At 39.0% G+C, this 22500-nt stretch overlaps 1 protein-coding gene across 7 annotated transcripts in view; it reads left to right on the forward strand.

Moving 5' to 3' along the window:
* The window catches only part of MEIS2 (Meis homeobox 2), a 218708-nt gene that overhangs the window by 188639 nt on the left and 7569 nt on the right, over positions 1-22500 (forward strand). The window lies entirely within an intron of this gene.

Consider the following 22500-nt stretch of genomic DNA (forward strand, 5'->3'; position numbering starts at 1 on the left):
ATCTCCTGACCTCGTGCTCCCATCTCGGCCTCCCAACGTGCTGGGATTACAGGCTTGAGCCACCGCGCCCGGCCCAGTGCCTAAAATCTTTAATCGTTACAGTTATGAGGTAGGTATCATCTCCATTTTACAGATGAGAAATGGTGAGTCAGAGAGGTCACATAGCTAAGAAATTGCACCAGCAGGATTCAAACTTACCACCTAACTTCAGTCCAGTACCTTTTCTACTAAGCTTGTGACTAGGAGTACTTGCTGTGTCTGTGCATTTGCTTAAGTAGTTTTCTCTATCTGGAATGTTCTCTCTCCTTCTGTCCTTCCCATTCCCCCCTGTCAGAATCCTTCAAGGAAGGGCCCGAAGCTTCCTCTCCTCCTCCCCCTCTCATCCAGGTTATCTTCACCTTTTCTGCACACCCATAGCCACTCTTCTGCATCGAGACTTTTTCGTCTTATGGCATGGTCATTGCTTTACCGCTAAACTCCAACCTTTCTGAGAGCAAGACTAAATCTTCTTCATCCATGTATGCCTTGCAGTGTCTACAGGATTGTAAGCATTAACATTTATTTGTAGAATTATTTGAATATGTTTCCTTGTAATTCTCACATGCTGTTCTGATGTCTTTACAATACAAATTGGACTTCACATTTCATCTTCAGGTTAAGTCTTTGAAGTAGACTGTATAATTTATTCTCATTTTACATTTGAGGAGATGAAGACACAGAAAGGTTAAATAACTTGTCTAAAATCACTCAGTAAGTGGTATAGCCAGAGTTCAAACCCAGATTTCCAAATCCCATACTCTTCATTAAATTGTGCTGCCTCTCTCATCACACAAAACTTAATGGATAGAGGGCTGTATGTCTTGTTTCTCTAATTAAATTCAGAGATCCCTAAGATATGAAATTAGTCCCAGTTTTAGTGCTTTTCTTACTTGACAAATATGGCTTGTTATACAGTCTCTTCTTTATATACTTCCTGACAAGGTCCTTGATGTAATGCCCAGTAGGCAGCAGACACTGAATAAATATTTGTTAAAGGGGATCAAGAATTGTGACTTCTAGAATTTCTGCAGGCAATCAAAGATTATTAATAAGAGAAAGGAGATGAACCAGGGGAACCGGAAGACCATTTGAAGGAAGATAATGGAAAATTTTCTTGTAGATGGAATAGCGATGAGATAAGCAAAGAGAGGCTACCATTTTGAAATTCTCTGTGTGTGTAAAGAATTCCTCCTCATGTCTCTGGTATGGACTTCCCACCACTGTGTTGATTTGCTTCCGGTGTTCTCTCGCTTCCCTCTGTCATTGATCCCGACACTCTTTTAGGTTGTGTTCAGTACAGTGATGAGTTAGTGCCCTTAGGTGACGTTTTACCCAGGTGTTTCCCTAGAGTATGATTGGAGATAAAAATCTGTTTAGGATTTCCTTTGCAGGAAAATTCAAGAAGTCTGAATTTTTAGGACAGGTACAGTCTGCATTTAAGGATCCTGATGGACAGGCTGAATAGACAAAGATAATTCAAATTTCAAAAGAGTTATTCATGTTTAACCCTTCAGAACTGATGAATGAGAAAATTAGCATGGACCTGTTGAATCAGGTTCAGAGTAAAGGCTTACTTTCGTTTATTTTTTCCTCACAAGCTGGACCACATTCCCACACTAATTTCTCTTAATTTTGAAGACTTTAAAAATGCTAACCACTATAGAATTCTATGCACATTCTATGTTTTTTCTATATTCTTCCTTAGAACCTACTGGCTTTCAAATTTAGATAAGTGAAAAGTTCTGATCTAGAACTTTTCTAGAGATGAAGTAGTTTCCAAGGCTCCATTTTATGTGTCTGCTGTAATAATTGGTTCAATTTCTCTATCTGACTGGGAAATAGCGGATAAAAAGTGTGCTGGGTTTAAGATAGCTTATGATCAGGTTGCTGCTGGTTCCCAGAAGGTCTTTCAGCTGCAGGCCTCTCCTGAGAAGACAGGAAAAACAACCCTAAATATTCCTAATTTCCTAGCCCCCAGTCATTTGCATGCATGCGTGTATGTGTGTGTGCGCACATGTATGCATGAGTGTATCTGACTCCCACTTTTGCCACTTACTAAGTGGTGAATTTAGGCATATTATCAGATTTTGCTAACTCTCAGTTTCCCCAACCAGAAAATGGGGATGCTGATAACATTATCCACTCCATAGGATTTTTGGGAGAATTTAATAAGAGGATACATGTATGCATTCAGTTGAGTGTCTAGCTCAATAAATGCTAATTATAATAATATGAATGAAAGCAAGTTATGAAGTATGAAGCCCTCTTAGAAAAGGAAATGTCGTTGGCTGTGCACAGTGGCTCACACCTATTATCTCAACAGTTAGAGAAGCTGAGGTGGGAGGATTGCTTGGGGCCAGGAGTTTGAGACCAGCCTGGGCAACATAGCAAGATATCATCTCTACAAAAAATTTAAAAAGTAGCCAGGTGTGGTGGTGCACACCTGTAGTTCTAGGTACTTGGGAGGCTGAGACAGGAGGATTGCTTGAGCCCACAATTTTGAGGATACGATGAGCTATGATCACACCACTGCACTTCAGCCTGGGCAAAAAAGTGAAACCCTGTCTTTCTCTCTCTTTTCTTTTTTTTTTTTTTTTTTGAGACAAAGTCTCGCTCTGTCGCCCAGGCTGTACTGCAGTGGTGCGATCTCGGCTCACTGCAAGCTCTGCGTCCCAGATTCACGCCATTCTCCTGCCTCAGCCTCCTGAGTAGCTGGGACTACAGGCGCCCGCCACCACGCCTAATTTTTTGTATTTTTAGTAGAGACAGGATTTCACCATTTTTGCCAGGAGGTCTCGAAGAAAAGGAAACTTTAATGTAATAAAATTATGAGCATTAACTGACACCTGAAATTTTTCACCTAAAATATACATTAGCTACTAGTCTTCCAGAGTTTTCACTACACGTTTCACTTGTTCTCCAAGTCAGAATTTGATGGACTGTGTCGTTTAGAGGACCGATAACCCAATAGAGCTGTGATAACCATCTATGCCAGATTTTCTATAGTGCTAACGTCAAATATTTTGTTTTGTTGCCCTCCTAAGCATACTCATCTTTACAAAATTTACCCTGAATTTTGGTTCAGCCATGGTTATTATAATAAGTCCAGCACATTCTTCCACTTGATTCAATGAGCTCTATTTAGTCAAGAGACTAAATCCAGGTCAGATTCATGGACTGTTTGCTTCACTTAAATGAATCTGGGATACCACCATTCATAAATGGGAATGGACCAACCCCTGCTGGCGTAATGATCAGTGGGAGGAGGAGTGGGTTGGGCACTGAGCAGCTGACGATTCTCCTCACTTCTGGAGGGGGCCCTTGAGATGACAGCATATAGGTGGGGAGGGCAAGGCAACTGTGACACCTCCCTGGGGTCCCTTTGGTGCCAGGGATTTACAGAGCCTCAGCTGTCAAAGAACAATACATTTTCCTTCAAAATATAAAACATAAATCAGTGTTTCCTAAACACTGAAAGGCAAGAAGAAACTAAATCCCCATAATAATGAAAAGAATCCTGTTAATTAAATCAGCAAGGTAGAGAGCTTCCCTCCTAGCGCACGGCCCAGCTGAACAGTAGAATACCTCGGAGACCGAAACTGAAATCCAGCTTTTTCTAGATTTCAAGCTGGCATCCTGAGGGGACATTCAGGAGAAAAAAAAATAAAAATCTTAAGAACGGGACATGTAAACACAACTTTTTTTTTTTTCCCAGAAGTTGTACTACTATGTTTATCTGGGAAAGGAAGTTGCAAAACAAATTGTAAACTAGGCTCCGTGTATCTGTGCCAACCCCTTATCAGATTTGCACCAGTCACAGAGAAGCTGAAGGCTTGTCGCTGTGAATTAAATGCAAAAGAACACACACAGGATACTTGAGGAAAGGAGAGAGAGATTTCATTTCCTCTGATTATTTGTTTGTTTGTTTCAGCCGTAGCCTATTTCAATTTGGCTCCTGAACATCCTGGCTCATGTTGTTTATAACAACAAGTGTTGACTTCACACGTCTTTCTTTTTGTCCTGCAAAGCTATTGGTATAGATTTGTGGGATTTTTTAATGCTTGGTTAATTGGCTAGCCTTCCATGAAAGAGTGTGTTGCTGCGGTTGAGGAAAGCTGGGGGAAAAAATAATAGAGGTTAAGGTTTCTTACGACTCTGTTACGTTTGGGAATTGAGAGCCATATAATCTTACTACCCTCAAGCCACCGATAGCAATTTCTATTCCCATCAGCCAGAGTCCTCCCAGGGATGAAAGCCACACCCTCTCGGCTCCACTTCAGCTTTTGGTTTTATTCTCCAGGCCTCTCAGAATCAAGTCACTTTCCCCCATCCTCTACTAACCTTCACATTTTACTGCCCGAGGGAGCACTTTTCAAATGGGAAACTCAGAAACTGAGACCTCCCTTCAAAACCTGTCCATATTTGAAAATGCAGAAACTACCCAACTCTCTTCTAGACCCCAATGTTTCATCTTTCACATAGTCATTAATCACATACCAGTTGTTACAGTCACATTTTTGAAGAGTATATTATGCATGTCATGGGACATATTTGCAGTATGCCAAAGTTCAGTCAGATTTACATTTGTCTACAGCAGAGATGTGTCTTGAATACTCTGGCACAAGAGTTTCTTATTATCATCTGTGTTCCCCTTGCATTCTTATGCTTCTCCATCTTCTTTTGTCCAGTTCATAACCACACATGCACATACTCAGAAAGATCATTTCCAGTACTGATGGTGGCCAGTGCTGCTCAGAGACCAAGAGTGGGGTATAAATTTATATTGATAAGTAGAATTCGGGCCACAGCTGCAAGGTTGCTAACCCCTCAGATCCCACCATACCGCCAATCGCTTTGACCTTGGAGGTGAGGATGGCAGAAAGAAAGGAAGTGGCCAAGAAACTATGTCTCATTCCTAGCTCTTCATAGCTAAGAACAACTAAGTGGCAGTAAGTGGACACCATATGATATCAGTTTAGTTTGATTCTTGGGGCAAAGCAAAACAAGATGGCGGGTCCCAGCTCAGTTCCAAGAGCTTCTCTTCCATGACCTCAGCTGGGTTATGGATCATGGTCTGATTTCTTTTCCACAGGGTATATTTTTTTCCTTCTGACCTTTCATAGTAGTACTTGTGTGCTTAGGAGGAAAACAAATCTCCTTAAGCTTTCTTTTTTTCCCCTCTGAGTGTGTCAAGTCAAGTGGGATTTAAGGTCACAAGACACATTTATGAAAAATAGGTGCATATGTGTGTAAATTCAATGTATGTGCATGTAGGCATATTGTAAGAAATAAGTTTTGAGGCTTTTAAAATTACTTTTTTACTCTCTTCTAGAATCTTTCCCATAGGACTTTAAGGAACTAGTTGCTTTAACATTTTGTTATTTGGAAATGGCCAGTAGGTGATGTAAAATCTTTGTTTCATTGGTATTGCTAATGAATATCTTAAGTCATGGATATATGAGTGACTATTAATTGATGTGAAATACCTGTTTAAGTAGAGGCTGTTAACTACTTCCTAAAGGCCAAAATCTATGCTTGTTTAATGGAGAACCAAACTAAGTATCAATGCTATGCAGGTCCAAAATGTGTGTCCAAATTTTACTTTTAATTTTTTAAACTATAAAAATATAATCTGCAACCACATCTATGAATTAACTTGAAAGCATCACGTAGCTAACATTTATTGAGCATCTACTGTAACCAGGAGACTGAGCCAGGCACTAAGAACCGAGTAAGTCTGAGCTGGATGGTAGCAGTAAGCAGCTCATTCCAAATGTATACCAAATTTCAATATTAGAAATAACACTATAGTTCTGCCTTAATATTTAAATATACCCTTTATGTTATTTTGTGTGTCCATATATGGTATAACTGCCAAGCCATTTTTCTTCTGCTGTATATAAGTTTTTGAGTGATTAACCAAAGGCAGGTGTGGACAGTGGAAACAAGCACTGTTAAAAACCTTCAGGCCTGGGCGGGCGCGGTGGCTCAAACCTGTAATCCCAGCACTTTGGGAGGCCGAGACGGGCGGATCACGAGGTCAGGAGATCGAGACCATCCTGGCTAACACGGTGAAACCCCGTCTCTACTAAAAAAACACAAAAATCTAGCCGGGCGAGGTGGCGGGCGCCTGTAGTCCCAGCTACTCAGGAGGCTGAGGCAGGAGAATGGCGGGAACCCGGGAGGCGGAGCTTGCAGTGAGCTGAGATCCGGCCACTGCACTCCAGCCTGGGTGATAGAGCGAGACTCTGTCTCAACAAAAAAAAAAAAAAAAAAAAAACCTTCAGGCCCTTCCACAGCCTGAGAGACGGATACAACACACAGCACCATTTTCTGTTTACACTGACATCACTTTGACAGTTTAGCACCTTTTTTTTTTTTTTTTTCAGGAGTGGGAGTGAGTAGCAAGTCTTCTGATTAGGAATTTTCAAAGACAAACTTACAAACAGAAGAAATAAAGTTTGCATTCCTTTATATATTTAGATATGACAGATTAAAAGCAAAGCAGGTATGCAGAGCGTGTCTAATCCCTCACCAAGGTGGCGCTCTCCAAATGCTTTGATGTCGCCTGGTCGCAAGGCCCCTGAGACTTTTCCAGGAACAAGATTCGTTGACTTCATGTGGCTTGCCCATCGCTTCTGGTGTTCAAAAGAGAAAGGAGAAGGTCCCCGTACCTTCTTGCCTCCTTCCTTTATTGTACGGTTTGCTTTGTTTGTTTGATTTAAAAACTGCCATTATGTGAAAGTGTTGCAAGTATAAATAATTGAAAAGATAACTCTGTAGGGAAACCACTTTTGCTGCCTTTGTGCAAAGGCAGCTCATTACGGCTCTGAGCTGCAGCATTCCGTAAGAGCAATTATGCAACATCAGTATGTCATGGATATTAACCAAGGGGAGTAGATAAGAGATAGGAAAATAATTTTGTAACTTATTTAATTAAATTTATTTGGTTTTTGAAATAGTTCCTTTTGTGTGTAATTTACCCAGCCACTCCAGGGTTGCTGTGGTCTTTGCAGGACCGTTGTTCAGCATTTGTTTTTTGGCATTCCTCCTCAATTTCGTATGGACCTAAAATGTATTTATATTGGGGTTTAATTTCCACCCAAGGAGAGGTTACCCATGAAAATGGAACCATAATTTGGTCATGAGGTTTTTTTTTTTATCCCCCCTAGGGCTTATATAGCCAGTTAATATATGTTAATACAACAAAGTGAATAAAAGGTTAAATAAGTGGGTCAGGCTCAGAACGAGTCCTGTACTGCTTACTTCTGCTTAAACGGAAGGAAAAGCCCATAATGGCGCTTGCCTGACTTTCACCCCCATCATTTTAAGAATTGCTTTGCCAATTCTTCACAGCAAATAGTAATTTTAAGTGGACCAAAACAGAGCTCAGGGTGTTTGCACTCCATGGTAATAATAGAGTAGCTGTGCTCCCTGGAGTCAATAAGCCCAACAATTGAGTCATTTTTGCCTCCTGTGAGTGAATCACTGCTGTTAGCCTGAATGACAGGATTGCTTATAGACCCAGAGCCCTTCACCAGGCTGACCTCATCTCGGGACAGCAAGGTTCAGAGGGCAGGCAGGTGGTGTTTAACACAGTTATAAGTAAAAGCTGATTTCGTACTTCTAAGATCTGTAAACAAGAAAGTAGAATTGATTGGGAGCATTTGCTGTACATTGATACACATTATCCAAAGCAGCACTTCCTCTTTTCCTATCTCTTTCCTCTTCTCATTTCTCCTTCCTCTTAACATGGTCCCCACGTCCTCGTACCCTCTGCATGCATGTGTCTGCAACACATGTAGCAGACATGCTAAAGTTAGATGGCCACACACAGCTCAATCACAGTTCCGATTAATGAAACATCAAGAAGGTATTGAAAATATATATGTATATATGTGAAATGTATGTATATATATGTATACATACATACACACACACACACACATCTTATTCTTAAGATTATTCTTTGGTTTCAAACAGCTATTTTGAAGCAGACATTTTAGACATAGTAAAATACCCAATAATCGTTTTTTTAAAAAATATTTCATTGAGTAGGAAAAATATGACAAAAGTAAGGAAAGGAAAAGGCAGAGAAAGCATTTAAGCCTAATATAATTCCCTAATAATAAAATTACCTTTGAGATAGCAAAGTTCTAAAGAACCTTTTCAGCCAGCACATTTTAGGGGTCAAGGTGTCATATTTGGGGTAGTCATGGGGTACTCATGTTTTATAATGATCTTGGGAGGTAGAATTATGAACAGGTGAGATATAAACGAGAGCCCTAGAAGTGGTTCTTCATCTCTGAATCTGACTTGTGGAAATCTAAAGATGGAAAGAAAGCCTATTTTTAAGTTGATAAAAAGCTTAAAAATATAATTTATGTTAAAAATTAGGATGCCGCTTCATTTTCTTTTCAAATACTTGGAACCCTAGTGCCCCTCAAAATCTGAACAACTAGAGTCAGGAGTTAATTTGTACCATCACCTTCTCTTAGAGATCCATAATACATATCACTCTGTTAAAGGCTGTGACACAACCTGCAACAGAGAAAGTGACTTCACTTTGTTCACCTTCACATTTGTTTTCTCCATATTTATTTGACCTTGGCCACTATTCTGGAGAAATACCTGTTGAAACTAGAGTTCTTCAGAGCACATTTGGGAGCAAAATGTCCTTACAAAGATATCAGAAAAAATATTTTTAAAAAGCTTTTTGTTTTGGGGGTTGAGACAAGTTCTGGCTCTGTTGCCCAGACTGGAGTAGAGTGGCACCATCTCAGCTCACTGCAGCCTCCACCTCCTGGTCTCAGGCGATCCTCCCACATCAGCCTCCTGAGTAGTTGGGACCACAGATACATGCCACCATGTCTGACTGATTTTTTAAGGTTTTCATAGAGATGGGGCTTCATCGTGTTGCCCCTATTTCTCCTTTGTCTCCTTTCCTTTCTCAGTCTCACAAATCTTCATCCTTCACTTTCTGTTCTCTATCCCTCTCTCCCAACACCCCCCCCGACAACACACACACACTCATAACACCTCATTGACCTCAGTTCTCATTCCTCTCCACTTGAGTCAACTGCCCCTATCATCCCCAATACAGCTATGTCCTGTACTGTGCATATTGCCTGCCAGTCTAGAAAAGCCAGAGGCCCAATTTCTTCCAAGTTAAATCCTTTTCCTCCATCACTTCTGTACCCACGATTTACTTGGCTCTCTAATGCCCAGATAGATTCGCACCTTTACCTAATACTTCTAGTCTGTATCTTAAGTTGTTTGTGAGTACAAAAATAACTAGACCAGCGCCAGAAAGCTAGAGTTATTTCCCACCTTAGTTCTGAACCGCTCCAGGACAAATCATTTCATCAAGGATTCAGCTATACCTCTTATCAAATGAGAACAAGAAAATCCCCAAACTCCGGGCTCTTTATTCTCAATTCTAAGTTATATCGGAGATGAAGGAACCCTACTGTCATTCACTCATTTAGTTATTCACTCACAAACATTTTATTGAGAGTGTACTATATTCCTGACACAGTGTCAATAATAAAACTTAAGATGTGGCCCCTGCTCTCGAAGGCTATCTAGTAGGAAAGTCAGACAAGTAAATCACAATTGTGAATAAACACTATGTTGGGCATATTAGCTCGGTACCACTGAGGAAGTGCTTCTTAATCAGACTTTGGAACCAGGGAAGTTACCTCAAAGAGATTTCTGTGATGAGCACTTTGAAGGGTGTGTTAGCCAGATGGCCATAGCAGAAAGCCCAGCCCAGGGCAAAGAAATCGTGTTGTCCTGGTTGGTTAGCACATTGACTTTAAAAGTATTAATTGCTTTTTGTTTATTTATACATTACCTGACTCTAAATAATCTGTGGCAGTTAAACCAAGTACCAAATTAAGGTTTTGTTGTTGTTGTTTTGTTTTATTATTATTATTATTATTATTATTATTATTATTATTATTATTATTATTTTGAGATGGAGTTTCACTCTTGTTGCCCAAGCTGGAGTGCAATGGCACGATCTCGGCTCACCACAACCTCCTCCTCCCAGGTTCAAGTGATTCTCCTGCCTCAGCCTCCCGAGTAGCTGGGATTGCAGGCAGCTGCTGCCATGCCCAGCTAATTTTTTTTTTTTTCTTTTGTATTTTTAGTAGAGACGGGGTTTCTCCACGTTGGTCAGGCTGGTGATCCACCCACTTCAGTCTCCGAAAGTGCTAGGATTACAGGTGTGAGCCTCCATGTCCGGCCAAGTTATTTTTTGATAAATAGTGTTGTTACTTTATCTGTATTGTGAAAGTGGAAATATTTCAAATGCCATCGTTTCTATTTCTAAAAATTAAGTTAAACCACTTTAGAAAATTCTGATACGAGATGTGAAATCTGAATATGCTGTAAAAATTCTTTCAAATTGTGGTACAATGTGTTTGCTTTTTTGTCTATTGGAGATTACAGCTTCGTGGGTAATGTCAGAATCAAAGGTTGATGTCTCTATTTCTCAGCAAATCAGGGGAACAAATCCACTAACTAACCCTCTAAAGCTAAAATATTTAAGGACTAAAGCAGATGTGGCATAACTGCTGGTTTGCTAGGTCTCTTGTGGTTTATAAAGATATATTTTATGTCTTTTATGATTACGGGATGATGCTAAAAATTTTGTGGGTAATAATACCGTCACATTGGAAAGACTGCATATAACATCTCTGGAGAAGATACAGAATGCTACCCGGCTGTCAAATCAAAGTAAAAGATGTTTAATTTGTCATTAAGAAAAGGCAGTCAGGAAATTTTATTTGGAATTTGGTCTTTGATGTGTGAACATCATAAATGTGAGGATATTAAGTCATGTATTCATGAATAGATTTTTTTTTTTTGCTTTCTGACATAATGTGTTTTAATAATTTTTAAAGCTATTGTTAGATGTGTAGCTGTTAGAACTGTAATTTATTTAAAGTGAGTTTTAAAATTGTTTAGATCTTTGATTTTTCTTCTCCATCGGCACCTTTACTAGATGCCAGTATAAACTGGTTAAATAGCATTTGGTTTAAACAGAAAGAATATACATATGCATATTCATGATATTTTGTTTGTTGGATCTTTTTCTTAATATTACTTGACTTTCTGTGTTTTAATCTCATTTTTTCATATTTTGGGATGAAGCCACTCTAAAGTTTAACACCTAGGAGATTTCTCACTTATGGTTCCCTTTAAAAGTGCTAAAATCTCAGCCTCTCAAACAAGAGACCAAGCTACAATTTAGAGAAAGCAGTGGTATTGATAAAGGGCCCTAAGAATGTTGCCACCTTCCGAATGTGTCCTCTGCCACATCCTTTCTTTTAAAGCAGCAGGAGAATTGAGAGGAGGATAAGAGCCTGGTCCATCCAAACACTTCTGGCATGCCAATCTGGTCTTCTGAAGTATCCCCTGCTGCTTTATAAAAAAGAGATCCCCAGACAAATGAAAGGGCCACGGGGACATTCACATGCATAACACCTTCCCTCCAAGTGGCTTTAGATTGCCCCTGTGTTGGGGTGGTTTGGCCTGAGTTGAAGAATAGAGACTTGAGAACCATTTGTTTCCACACCATTTTGGGTGAAGTGTTATATTTTTCACCTTAAAAGCCCATTTAAAAAGAAAAATATGGTTTGAAAGGAGGACACAATTTGGAAGCCATCACACTTAATGGAGCCCCTTTTAAATGTAACACTTTATCCTATCAATTCTCTTCTAAATTAGTTGTCACTACCTAGAGAAAACCCACCCTTGATTGTTTTATGCTATTGCTTAAAAACACATCGTCTTTTATATATATTTTCCTATTCCAGTTTTAAAAACTCTCTGATAAGTTCCATTACTAAACTTAACTTTTGTTAAGTAAGGAGTGGAACGTCATTTGTGTAGCAACACCCAGTGTAACATCTATGTAATTATCATCGGCCTCTAAATCTAGTCACATAAATTAACTCAAAATGTAAAGAAAAAGCGAATTGGACCTATTAGAAACAAGGCCTTGACCACAGAGGTTTTTACTAATAATTGACTTGGCCAATCATGGTCAGATAAAGAACTTTCTAAAACTTACAGGATAATTTAGAAGAAGAAGGAAGTAATTTTTTTGGAGGTAGCCAGGCACTTTATCCTACTACCTACTCCTGCAGCTCTGGAATATTCATATAGCTTGGAAAATAGGAAGAAATTAGATGTTTTGAAGTTATGTCACTACCTTTTGCTCTTCTTTTGTCCTTGTTTTTTTTTTTTTTTTTTTTTCTTGAGTGGCTTACATACTGTCTCGGCATGAAAGTCCTATTGTCAAACCAAAGGTAACTTTTGAAAATTTGAGTTTGCCTCTTCCCACCACAACAAATAGGAATTTCTCATCTATTTCCAATTTTCATCAACTGTACACCATAACATACTAAACATAAATTCTCAGACTTATCCTCTCAATATCTTTTGTATTTTATATCTCTCCTTTTTCATCTAAGTATAATTTATCGGCAGTCTCCCAACCAAATACCCTACTTCTTTTTCATTTCTACCACCTTCATCAGAGTTCATTTTGTTTCCCTCTTATGCTTGGATTGGACAAGGACTTTCTATCTTCTCAGCTTCTAGATTCTCATCAGTTCAGTTCATCCTATACATAGCTCTTGGAAAGATCTTCCTCAAACACCATATTTTATCATTCTACCATTTAGGAATTTCAAGGATTCAATTTATCACTCAAGAACCTCCACCAGCTTGCGTGTTAATCGTAGCCATGTTTTCCAGATCGAAGCTGGGAGCCAGTCAGAGTTCAATTCCTTCATCCTCCCTTACACAAAATCGGCCCTGTTCTGCACTGGTGCCTTCCAGCATGCCATTTCCTTGTTTTCTTTTCTTGCAATATTCCACGTTCTTTTAATCTGGTTCAGCTTTCTTCCTCCAAGAATTTGAGATTAATCTTTATCTTTACCTTCTTTAATTGACCTCGTGACACTCATTTACTGACTATGGGCTATTTTGATTTGTAATTATTTGTGTGCTCTCCAATTGTGATTTTCAGTTTGTTTCTGTGGGTGTGAAAAATAAAAATCTTTAAAGGCATAACTTGTATTTTCATATATACGGAGAAAGAAACTCATATAACTAGATATGTATGTATTATTTATAATTTTATATATAACTTTGTCTTATATTCTGTCATTAAATTTATTTTATGTTAAGTATAGAATATGGAAGATTTACCAATGTGTGACACATATATAGATTACTATGGACCTTAAAAATTACTTGGTTTAATTTTTTTTAGGATTAAAACAGGATGAAAATAAGCCTTACATTATATCTGCTCCTTTATATCTAGCTTTACCTTCCACCCTCTTCCCTTGCCAAACCCAGTCTCTCATTGGGAAACACACACACACACACCCCTAGAGAAAGCATCTATGAATACAATTCTGTGAACATGGGGGAGGTGGATGATTAGTAACTTTTGATTGGCAAAAGGGTGATGTAGGTTAAAGCAAGAAATGAAGGTGAGAAAAGTCTCTGTTCCCCTAGATAGAGGGGAAGGGAGCGAACACTAGAACATGACATGATTGAGTAAAATAGAAGTGAGAATGTTTAGCAACCATTCTTTTCTCCTTTGTTTCTGGCATTTTCACCCCCCACCACCCCCAGACAAAATTCCTGTCTTTAATCTATGCAGTAATATGTCTAAATATCCTTGAATTGGTAACTCTCTATATATGTACGTGTGTATATGTGTCTGTGTGTCCCTATCACCCCTATTTCAGCAGCAGCACAGAAAACTGAGCCAGGTGTGAATGAATTCACCTCTGGCAAAGTTTATTGCTGTGTGTGTGTGTTTCCATACATGTACATGTGCACACATACACAATACACATACGTATACATACCTACATGTGGCTGATGACTTCTCACAGTATATCTCAAAGCATTATTGCATGTCCCACTTGGTTGGTAGGGCATCTCTAGCCCGACAGATTTATCTGTTGAGAATAGGAGTATGCATTTGAAACCGGTTTAATTCTTAACAAGACAATGCACATGTCTTATGTAGATTTCATTGTTGATTTTTTCTCCCTTATAAGTTACTTGGGGAAAGTCATGTCAATGTAAATCAGTGGTAATGAAATCAACATTATAGCATCTTTGATAATGCATTTGCTAAAGCCTTTCTGGACGTTTACCCAGCTCTCAATGATTGATATTACAGGCAGTGGATAAACATTTTTGATGGATCTGTTTGCTCACAGATAAAAAAAAAAAAAAAGAAAATGTAATCCTTTTATCTCTTTGATTTAAAGGGTGTAATGCCATTGGAAAGGAAGCAGTTCAAATGTGGTCATCATAGGTTGGTGGCACCAAAAATAGAAACTCACTTAGGGTAAAATTTGCTGTCAGAAAAAAATGGAGCATTCTTTCTGAACTCAGGAGCGTGTGGTTCATGTGAGCTTCCTTGTAGATGGTTTCTACAATAAGGCTTCTTTCATACAGGTGTGTTTATGCCCCAGGCTTGCTGGCCACAGTCCATTCCATTTACAGAAGCTGAATTAAACAATAACTACCGCACTGCAAAAAATGGTGGGGCTGGGAGGAAGGGGAGGGGGAAAGGTGAGCGTCAAAGGAGATGCCTGAGAGCTTTGTTAGGGCCAAGAAAAACCCTGTTGCAGTTGTCAGAGCTTGTTGATGTTGCTGGGAACGGCACTTTTTTTTCTCCTGGATTTTGTGGTTCTGCCTTAGGAAAGAAAGTAAAATGGAACGGAAGAACAAAGTCCTACTCTATAAATCAGCAGCTGCTCCTTGCCAGATCAAAGGAGTGACATTTTTGCTCCTGGACTACTTGTCCACTTGAGGGCTTGACAGGCAGCTAACAGCTGGCCTGCTAGACTGTATGGGAGAATCAGCCTACATCTTCTTCTGAGCAGATGACAAGCTAATCAGAGACATATCCGTAGCACAGGGCATGTGAGTGCACCTTGATCTCTTCAAACATATCTAATACATAATTGCTAAACAGCTTGGTGCATTTTTGGCCAGTTAATGCTTAGGTGGTTTCCATTAAGAAGTAGGATAGAGAATTAATACTTCAATCAAAGGTGATTATGAAAGTTAAAGAGATAATAGATTTGCTGGGATCTTTTCCTCTTAGAGTGAATTAGTAAAATGGCTGGAACATAACGGGAATTGGCTAAGAATGCATGCAACTGATTGTGAAGTGACTGGTTGATTCGCAAAGCCAGGTCAGGCTACAGTGTTCAGATACATGAGTAGGTAATTAGAAATCAGTAGTTTTGAAAATGATTGTGACTGCTTTTTATGTTGATAGAGTCAAATAAAGTTGTAGATGTACCTTCTGTGTCTGCAAAAAGTTGTTTTCAGAAGCACTATAAGGTGTGTAGGTATCCAGATCTGGAATTTTAATGTCAGTAGTAAAACCTTCAAAGTAATTCAGTTTCTAGTTGACTTCCATCTGCAATAAATCATGTACAGGATGAGGTAATATACTACAACTTATGTCTATTGACTTAGGATTTTATCTTTAAAAGGATAGATCCTAGATATGAATAGCTAAGGAAGTTTGAGTGTTTTCTCCTCCCTTGCTTTCAAATAGCTTTGAAAGATCACTTTTATAGTGCATGATAAATAGCTACATATGAATAATCTGATGGTATTCTGTAAAGGTAACAGTGCTTCAAAATCATAACCTGCTGGGATGTTTTGTTACATGCCATCAAGTGTGATTATATTCATGGAATAGTGTTTACTGTTGCTCAATATTATGAAGGAAATAAAAGATAATTCCCTATCTGGGGGGAAATCTCTCAAATATTTTAATTAAAAGGTCCCTATGTTTAGCCATATAAACCTTAGTTAAGCAAAATGACAAATTTTCTCAATCTCCTTTAAAAATTCTTTTATATATAAAAATAATTATATTTATTAAAAACTCCAACAGTACAGAATTATTTGGGAAAAAAAGATAGAAATCTACAATTCTCCTATCCATGCCTGAGAGATAGCCTCTGTTAACAGTCTTCACAAAAACATTTTACTGGCCCAACTTTTCCTTTAAGAGGTACAGATGGAGTACAATAAATTAAATTATTATAAAGCGTTTATTGCCCAAGGCAAGTGAGTAAAAGACTATTTAGATCTAAGATACCTAAAGAGAAGAGTGTGTGAATTTTTTGCAACTGAGATTCACAATTAAAACTTGATGTTTGCAAGTTTCTATTCTTAGGCAGAGTATTAGAATTTGATATGTGATCTAGAGCAAGGCTTCTAGTACAAGGCTTCAAGTACAGAGCAAGGCTATGTACTTAAATGTACATAGATCCCTTGGAGATCTTTTAAAATGCAGAATCAGATTCAGTAGCACAGGAATGGGGACGGTAATACATTTCTGCATCTCTAACAAGCTCAAGGTGATGTTGCTACTGGTCCATGGCACATACGTAAAGCAGCAAGGATCTAGGGAACTATACAGAGACTGTGATTCCAAAGAGCTCCCTCCCCTCTCCACCTCCCATCCCTGCAGGCAGATGCCTGCCCCAGTGTCTAAACTCTCTACCATAGCATTGTACATTTGGATTAAACTGCGATTTTTAGAAAGATCCTGCAACATGAACATACGCTACTTGTAGGAGTACAACACATTATTACCCTGTTGCTGATCCAGCACAGATTTCTTTAACAGCCACCCACCTATTCCTAATCACTATCTATGAGAGAACACAGCTATTTAGGAGCATTGGATAGGTGCATTTTGACTGTAAGCTAACATTTAACGAGCTTACTATGTGCCAGGCATTGTGCTAAGGATCTTGCATACAAAATCTCCCTCAATCCTCAAAACCACCCAGGCCCAGTTATTTCCTCAGTTTACAGATAGGAAACAGAGTGAAGCTTGGGAAGGTTAAGAAGAATTCTTAATTCTATGTCCAAATTCACACAGCAAATAAAGGGCAGAGAACATGAGCCCATGCTCTTCACCATATTACTCTATGCATAAGTCTGGAATATACAACAATGATTGAAAAGGGCATGCTGAAAGTAGAGTATTTTAGTAAAGAACCTACATGAGCCCCTGTAACTTTAGGGAAGAATTAGATGAAAGTAAGAATATTGGAAAAAGACAGTAGAAGGCCATCGAGGATAAGCATCGCCTACTTGATAATTTTGCCCAGGGCCTTTTATGTCAGCATGAACACTCCATTATTCAAGCCATATTCATAAAGGTACGAAATGTTTGTGATTCCGGATTACCATCATGTTTTATATTATAAATTTATTAGTATTTAGTTGATGTGTTTTTAAAGGTGTAGGCAAATCTAGTATTCTATCAAATTATAAATCAAGCTGTTGCTTAGGGAAAGTAATTACGATCCATGAATCTGTCCCTAAGTAACATATGAATCTCGTTCATTTACCTTACTTTGCTCCTGGCTGTCTGTGAGAAAGGAGCCATTTTCTGGTCACCAGTGGAAAACTTACGTTTGCGACATGACTCCATCATTTGCGTGCCCAAGTTCACCTTCAAAGGCATTAAACTTGCCTTATTCACTGATTTAACCATTTTAATGTATCTTACTGAGAAAATCCTACTCTCAGCCATAACCATAGCACAGAGAAATACTTGCTTTTTTTGTAAAGTAAGAAAAAATGGAGAAATTTGATAAGTGACTTGCTAAGGCTGAAGTTTCGTCATTTGAAACACCAGCCAAGAGCAAGCGCTGTGACTAAGCACTGTGGCTGATGGGTCCCAGGGCTGGGGACAGTAGGGAAGCAGGGCCTTTTCATGTTTTAACAGGTCCCCTGTCACTGAGCTACCTACAACACCTTTCCCCAATTGATCTGATCCCTCTTCAACAGTTCAGTCCCCTTCCTTGGCCAAAGCAATCCATGCAGAAGCTTCAATTCCGGCTCTTGTTGATTCCTCCTCAGAGTGTTCAGGGATGGCAGCTTTCCAGGTAATTCCATGGAGGCCTGCACTTTCTAACAAAAGGAATGCTTCCAAAAGGAGTTGGTTACCAGGTGTGGCATGAACTTAGTGAACCAGAAAGAAGGGATTTATCAGCCAGTTAAAAAGGTGGGGGGTGGAGAAAGAAAGGAATGAAGAAAAGAAACCAACAACAAACAGGAATAACACCTAAATCTACTTCTATCAGTCTGAACTATACTTTGGAGTAAAAAGTCTTGAAACGAAAAATCATGATGGTCAGAGTTCAGTTGTAGAAAACTATGCGAAGCTACAAAGTTTAGACTTCCTGGGGCAGGAGAGGCCTCTGGGAAACAGCTCTTCAGCAAGGCAGTAAGATGAGATTACAGTGATATTTGCTACCTTGGGTTTACATGTTTTAATGTATTCTTTTGTCATCTCTGAGTTGACTCAGAAAGGCCCTGTGATTCTTGGATCATCATTGAATTTATTTCTATAATTAAGTTATTTTTAAACTAACAGTCTTAGTATATAATTTTTAAGGATCACACATACTCATCCATTTTCTACTGGAGATCGAGACCATCCTGGCTAACACGGTGAAACCCCGTCTCTACTAAAAAATACAAAAAAAAACTACTAAAAAAAACTAGCCGGGTGTGGTGGCGGGCACCTGTAGTCCCAGCTACTGGGGAGGCTGAGGCAGGAGAATGGCATAAACCCGGGAAGCGGAGCTTGCAGTGAGCCGAGATCTGGCCACTGCACTCCAGCCTGGGCGACACAGTGGGACTCCGTCTCAAAAAAAAAAAAAAAAAAAAAAAAAAAAAAATTTAGAGAAAAAGTAGTCTTAGTAGATACTCTCCCAAGCTTCTGTATGAGCCTGTATACTAACTGTGAGTTCAATACAAATCAATGGAACTAGGGCTCTTTAGGGTCTTCATTCCCTAAGGACTCACTAATGAAATTATCTGTAGCCCTTTAAAAAAAGTCACAATGAGGCTAATGAAATTTTTTTTTCTAAGTGAAATCTAGATAAAGCTAGACACGAAGCTTACTGGCACATTTTATGGACAAGTTGTAAAAAACTCAAGAGTGTTTTTTAAGAACTGTTTAATATTGAAGAAGACTTTGTAACTTAGGGTTAAATTGTTTAAACCAATAGAGAAGTAGATTGTATGTCCGCAACTTCAAAATCATTCTGGTATGACATTAAAACTTAGAGAATTTTTTTAATATCAGATACAGATGAAAAACCTAACAGTCTTTGGATTGGAAATAACTTGTGGGGGTTTTCATTAAAGTTGGGTGCAGCTTGCTGCATTTTGGTTAGTTGGATGTCTTCAGCAATTTTTCAAATGTTTTGGGTTTGGCAAAGTCCAAAATGTTTTTTGCCAAGACCCTCTTTTCCCCTTATTTTTTAAACCCGTGTGAAATTCAAGGATAACTTAATCCATATGTGTCTGATTCATTTACACTTAACTCATCAAAATGTTATTTTATAAGACCCATTTAATATCCATGGAAACTTCTGAGTCTTTTTAAGACAAGTCTTTTGTCTTTGAACCAGCAAGTTACATTTTTCCATATGAATGGAGCCTGAACCTTGAAAGACTGAAGATGAGTTGATTTTCAACTTAGATTCTTCAAATTTTAAGTAAAATCAAAGCTTGATATTCCATTTACTACTTGAGCACTGAAAAAGGTCATTTTAAAAAAATACAGGTTAGAAGATGTGGAAAAAAATTTACTTCATGTAATTTTGAGAAAAGACCATATATGGAAATTTCATCTTAGAAATATTAAACAAATAAAATTATTCCTAGTTTGATTTGTTTTAGTCTATAATTTAAATGGCTCCATGTTATGTATGTCAGTGTATTTTCTAAGAGTGGCCTCTGGGTCATCAGTACTGGTGGGAGGCAGTAATTTCATTTTTTAATGTCAGGGTTTTCTTACAGTCATCTCATTAATTGTTAATTTTCATAGTAACATCTATGATGTCAATAAAATATCCCAAGATCAGGGGAATTGACAATTGGCAGGAGTTGTATGTTAAGAGATTTCTGAAAATTTGGGGCCCATATGTTTTTAAAATTCTGTGTGATTTGAAAGAATGTGGTAGAATTATGAATCTGGCAAGAAATAGCACTATGAATCAAAAACATTGTTTGAGAACAAAAATCCAGAGAGGCTAAATGGTGCCCAAGTGAAAAAAGCAAAATCTCTGTGACCCTTTGTAAAAGGACCTAGTGAAAACCTTCAGAGGCTTCTATTCATATTTGCTTAGGAGAAGTGGGCAAAGAAAGGCCATTGCCATAACTGCTAGTGAACATCCAGTCCATGCCATGGTAACTAGTTGAAAATGTTATACTGGAGTGGCATTTCCAAGTTCAGCGCTTCTATAAAGACCTGCTAGCACACAGAATGCTTTTTTAATGTTCTGCATTGTTGTGTATCCCCCCATTGAACAACCTTTTGAGCGGACCCCGTTTTTACTAATGTAAACATTCTGACGAGTATCCAAAGAAATGACCTTTGAGTGAACCTCTAACCTTCCCCGTAATTATTTGTTTGAAGACAGTGTGGAGTTCTCCTGCTGAGAACTAAGAACCATGATGCCTTGCAGCTCTGTGAGTAAGGGAGTGTTTGGGGGAACTGGAGAGAAAGACATAAATAAGGGAACAACCTCCAGATGTAAAGAATAAAAGAGTGACATTAAAAAGGGAAAAAATAGCAATTCATTTTACCTAAAGAGTCGGCCTATACCAAAAAAAAAAAAAAAAAGCCACAAAACACAAAAACCAGGATTAGTAGCACATAAAAGGAGGTAAAACCCCTGCCAAGTGTGTCCTCCATTAGCAACTTCAAGGAGAAGAGACTTCTCTGACTCTCCTGAGCATCTCTGCTGGTTTCAAGGTGAGCTGAGAAAAACAGTTCCTGGGGTGGAAATATCAGGTCAGTCCTCCTTGGTTGCTGTAAAAGTGGTGGGGAAAGAGTAGATAATTAAGTTCTGATTGGAGGGATACTTCTGGAAGTCTTTGTGATCTGGTCAGATATTCCTCAGCAACATTTCAGGTGACAGGTGGGAATAAAGATGAAGTTTCAACTCTCCTTTTGTTTTCACCTCTACATAGCTGGTCACTTTCTTTTTTGACAACTGAGCTACACTCTCTGAAGTAATAAAGAAGTCCATTGTTTTGCAAACAAACACCATATGCAAAAGGCTCCTTTGGTTTTCTCCCAGCTATTATTCCTCAGCTTAATTGTATTCCCACCAGAGTGCTCACAGGAGGCCTGCCCGAGTGTGGCCTGACTGTCCTCCTCCAAAGGGACTTCAGCTTCCTCAGAACGCAGAGCTGCCAGCACACACTGAATTTTTCTGGCTAATTTCAAAGAATGAGTTTTCAGTTCCTGCCTGTGGCCCCAGGTGGACTCATTAATCATGAAGTCCCCCTGTGCTTAAGATCTGAAACTGGAAATATTGACAGATGTTATCAATGGGTATATTTTTAAGGAAAAGCTAGCTAGCTGGATGCTCCCTGCTCCTCTGAAATGCATGGTCAGTGAATCCTGTGCATGAGCACAAATGTGTGGGGAATACACGTCGTTAAGTGCACAGGGACAAGGGTAACTCACAAATGGTAGAAAATTGTTTTGTTTTTATTAAATTTGGAGAAATAAAGGAGATTTCTTATCATCTTACTCTGTTTGTACATGAATATTTGATGGGCATTATTAAACATTAAAGTAACATGAAGTAGGCACTTATTTTTGGATTTCCAACAAAATTAGATCCAGGCTTCTTAGATGAAATAACTGCTTCTCCTTTGCATTCCTGCGATTCAGTCACCACCTGATTTGCAAACGTTTCTTGGGCTCTAATATCAACCATGTGTACCTGAGGCTCTGTCTTTCTAGTGGGTTGAAAGGTGGCTGGGTTTATGGTTGGCAGTTACCTTATCCTCTGCCCTGGGTGTCCCCGCTTAGGCTGGAAAGGCTGCCCCCAGCTGGCACTGACCTCTGAATGACCCCTAACTTTACAGGCTTAAACTGCAGGAGTTGCCGAAGAGCAGAAGTCTTTCTGGCCAGCACTTATTACTGCTGTGTTGGTGATAAAACTTCAGACAGCCTAATTGATGGCTTTGCTGACCTAACAATACCTTGTGAAAGCCGAGTGCTAGAGCCTGGTCTCCATTTATGACCAGCTGCAAGGGGAAGCTGGGTCTCCCTATCACGGGGAGTCGAGGGAAAGGGGAAAGTCTTCCAGCCTGTGAACTTTAACCAGATTCCTACTTGTTCAAGAAGCAGAAGCACAATTCGAAATTAACAGAAGCTTTCTCATGGAGAACTTGTTTCCCTCCCTCAGCTCTTTCAGCAAGTTATCTTGGTGATGACTACGCAGTGACGATGGAGATTACCCAGTCGACTATTTTTGAACACTGAAAGGGAAAATCACCTTTAAGTTGAAAAGTTAATTTTCAGAAGAGATTTGACTGTATTTTGTGCCCCTCAGC

This window comes from Piliocolobus tephrosceles, chromosome 6 (genome assembly GCF_002776525.5).
Source record: "Piliocolobus tephrosceles isolate RC106 chromosome 6, ASM277652v3, whole genome shotgun sequence".
In the NCBI taxonomy this organism is placed as follows: Eukaryota; Metazoa; Chordata; class Mammalia; order Primates; family Cercopithecidae; genus Piliocolobus; species Piliocolobus tephrosceles.